Genomic DNA, 3,752 nt, shown 5'->3' with positions numbered 1-3,752 from the left:
TTGGTTGAAGCACATTTTGGGTTGGGAAAAAAATAGGCTAAAGGCCAAGGCATGCTGAGTGGAAGAGGTAGAAGAAGAGGGACTGAGTCCTCAATAGTTCTGGGGTATGGTTTTTTAGAGAATGAGGAAAGGAGAGGGGAGTGATCGGAGGTTCAATTTTGAGTGCTGGCTTCCTCCCTGTCTAGGGTATTCCTCTACAGCCTTTCCCTTCCGTTTCCCAAAATAACAGTGAATACTTTAGTTTTGTACAGCTAAGACGTAAGCTATACTTTTTAAAACTTATAAAATCCCAACTTGAAGTTGGGAAATATTATCCTATGTACAACGATTCCTGCAGGTAGGTTTGCCTGTACCCAAGCACCTTTCCTTAGGAACAGGAACTGGACTTTATAAAATGTAACTTAGTGTCTGTAACCTAGACAATAAAGGAGAAGAGTAGATTTTCAACATCCAAAGCATTTCCTAACGAATGGCTTGTATCTGTTACAGTCAAGGATGGCCTTACTGCTTTACTGATAGAGTTGGCAGTTAACAGCTAAAATTGGTGTGCCCTAAAATATCTTCCCCATTTGTTTGCCAGGTGCCTGAAATTCCCATAATTAGTCATTTGAGTCAAGGCTTTAGTTTCTATGAGTTGTGTCCTTTAAAATGGCACCAAGAATCCTTGAATTAGTTGAGAGATTAGCTAATCGGTCATTTAGCAAGTTGTTGAGGCAAAGGGACAAGAAAGAAGTAGGAGGAAAGAACTTGGGCCTGAATGTAACAGTTAAAAATAATTTCAAAGGGAAAAACCTCAAATTATTTTTATTGAAAATTGAGGATCCCAATACATTAAGTAATTAACTCAGTTTAGCTTAATTTAACAAATGTTTATTATATTAAATATTTATCATACCAATAGTGAAAAAGATAAAAATTAATATTACCTCTAGTTTCCACTATATCAATTTCTGCTGTTTTGATTCTACAATGTAATATTTTTATTGTTGCATTGATTTTTATAATTCAGTCTGCATCTGCCTAAAGCCACCTTTCTATGTCCTTGAGTTGTGCTTAGGAATTTAGATTTCCCTCTGAGTTAGCTTAAAAGAAAAGTTGTTATCTCTCATGCTGGTACCCCCTGGGATATCTGTTTGTTAAGCCCAACAAGTCAACTTCTTACCATCCTCAAAAGATATGTAGTCTGTCCTTGCCTGTCTTTGTTTACTTTAGGGGAGTTTTTAATCTCTTTCAAGGAGACAGCAAGTCTGGTAGTTTAGAGCCCCTAGTAAAGATTAGGAGATACAGATGGGTCCTGTGAATCAGTCAGGCATTCCTTAATGACAGAGAGGGGTGGTTACTAGCCTTTGTGGGTGCTAGCCTGCTTTTCTTGATATAACCAATTATGCTGTTTTCCCCATCTACCCAACTCTGTTCTTTGTTCTATAGTACTACCAAAACTACGTGAAGGCTAGTGTGCCATACCTTGTGGTCTCTGGTTATTAAGAGGCCAAAGACCCAGTTTATAGGTTACTGCTAGCTTAACTAATAAATTGATTATGCTCAGACCATTGTCTCTCAGTTTACCTTAATTTTCAAACGTAACAATGGCCACGATTTCATTGCAATGGATACTTCCTCTTCTGTTGGCATTTGCAACCATTTAAATTTTCTCATCCTCCCTGATCTTTGTTCACATCTTTCTGTGATTGGTTGGTTGGTTGGTTACTGTCCTCCATTCTCAAAGATGACCAAAATGATACCACTATGCTAGAGTCAAGTTTCAGTGTGTCTGACTGGGCAAACCAATATGAGCTCAGAATGCTCTTCCACAGGTCAGGCACAAATAGTCCATGTGAACATTTGGGGTGGGTTCTCTAAATCCGTGCATCCTGCATTTTCTTTGAGTTGTTTCAATTCTGCTTTGCTCATAGAGCACAGCACCTTCTATTATGTGGGCATGCCATGCTGAATGGTCCTGTGCCAGTGTTTCCTACGTCACACAATCAATTCCAAAGTTCTTAAGAGAGACTTGAGAGTATCCTTGTATCACTTCTTCTGACCACCTACAAATGCTCGCCCTGTGTGAGTTCTCCATAAAATAGTCTTTTTGACAAGTGTACATTTTGCATTTGAACAATGTGGCCAGTCCATTGGAGTTGTGCTCTCTGAAGTAGAGTTTGAATATTTGGTAGTTTAGTTTGGGAAAGGACCTTGGTGTCTGGTACCTTATCCTGCCAGGTGATCTTCAGAAGCTTCCTAAGGCAATTCAAGTGGAAATGATTCAGTTTCCTTGCATGGCACTGGTATACTGTCCAGGTTTCACAGGCAAACAACATTAAATCCTCCATGAATGACCCACCTAAATATCATAGACGTTCTAGATCTTTGCCTATATAATTGTACTGGCCACTTGCATCCTTGTTTTTGGTCTGCAGTCAGACTTACTTATCCTTTCCCCATGATACATATACTTGATAATTTTTTTTCTGCTTTTTCTGCTTCAATTATCGGCAACATGCTATAATCCATGCATATCTACTATGTATCTATCCATATTCACTTGAATTACCTACAGTTTTGATTCTTTGTAGATTGTTGCATTCAATGATTCACTACCATATGGCATCAGAGTTGAAAGACAAACTTTTGTGCTAGAGATCATTAAAAAAAAAAAAGTCCCAGAGAATTTCCCTAATGAAATCCAGCCTACTTGTTCTTTTTATTCAACCTTGGATTCACGTCATTTTCTATTGTAGTCTTTTTCTAAAATATATGCTTTGAGAGTTAGGCGTGGAACTAGCCAGAGTAGTGGTGGCAAAGGAAGAAGAGGAGGAGGAAGAGAAGAAGGGAGGTGGCAGTCTTGGCAGTCAGGAAGTGGAGCCAGAGTTGTGGGGAGAGAGAGCCTGGCTCTGGAGATGGGGCCTTCAGGGAGACTAGGTGGTAGCACCCTGAATTCTGAAGTGTTGACTACAACTTTTCGCTATGCGTGGATAAAAGCTAGTTGTTCTTGACTCAGGAGGTGCTGGAGAATCTGTCCTGACTGTATAGCTTGTTCAAGGAATATTTGTTGAAAAATATGACCCTATGATAGAAGATTCACATAGAAAGCAAATGCGTGCTTGATATCTTGGACGCTGCAGGAATGGAACAATTTATAGCAATGAAAGACTTGTATATGAAAAATGGACAAGGCTTTGCATTAGTCTACTCCATCACAGCACAGTCCATATTTAACAATTTACAAGATCTTCCAGAAGAGATACTTCAAGTTAAAGACATTGACGAAATGCCAATGATTTGGCAAAGAATTGAAAGAGTTATAGGAAAAGGCAAGGACAGAACCTAGCAAGACAATGGAACAATTGTGCATTCTCAGAATTTTCTGCTATATCAAAGATAAATGTTAGTAAGATCTTTATGACCTAGTCAGGCAAATTAACAGAAAAACTTCATTACCCGGGAAGGCAAATAAATCATCATGTCCATTGCTTTAATGTATGGATACGTTATAGCTCTAGATAGGTCTGCAGAACTACTGCCCAATTCAACAGCACCAGCAGAATTCCAAATTTATCAAAACTACCCAACATCTTAAGTGGACTTTCATGTGGCAGTACCCTTTAAGAAGTAAATGAAAGCTACTATATCAGTTTACACATTCTAGTCACTTTGCAGTGTCCCGAGATATTTTTACTTATAATAGGCTGAGTACACATTTAGTAAAACCAGAGGCTACATCCGGTACTATTGCTAAGAGACATTGTTCAGCC

At 38.8% G+C, this 3,752-nt stretch overlaps 1 pseudogene; it reads left to right on the top strand.

Annotated features, from left to right (window-relative positions):
* Window positions 1–2,964: 2,964 nt before the first annotated feature.
* Window positions 2,965–3,476, top strand: LOC110209986 (ras-related protein Rap-1b-like protein; annotated as a pseudogene).
* The last annotated feature ends 276 nt before the right edge of the window (window positions 3,477–3,752 follow it).

This window comes from Phascolarctos cinereus, unplaced genomic scaffold, assembly GCF_003287225.1.
Source record: "Phascolarctos cinereus isolate Bilbo 61053 unplaced genomic scaffold, phaCin_HiC Scaffold_5;HRSCAF=322, whole genome shotgun sequence".
In the NCBI taxonomy this organism is placed as follows: Eukaryota; Metazoa; Chordata; class Mammalia; order Diprotodontia; family Phascolarctidae; genus Phascolarctos; species Phascolarctos cinereus.
This window is presented reverse-complemented; position numbering and strand designations above follow the sequence as displayed.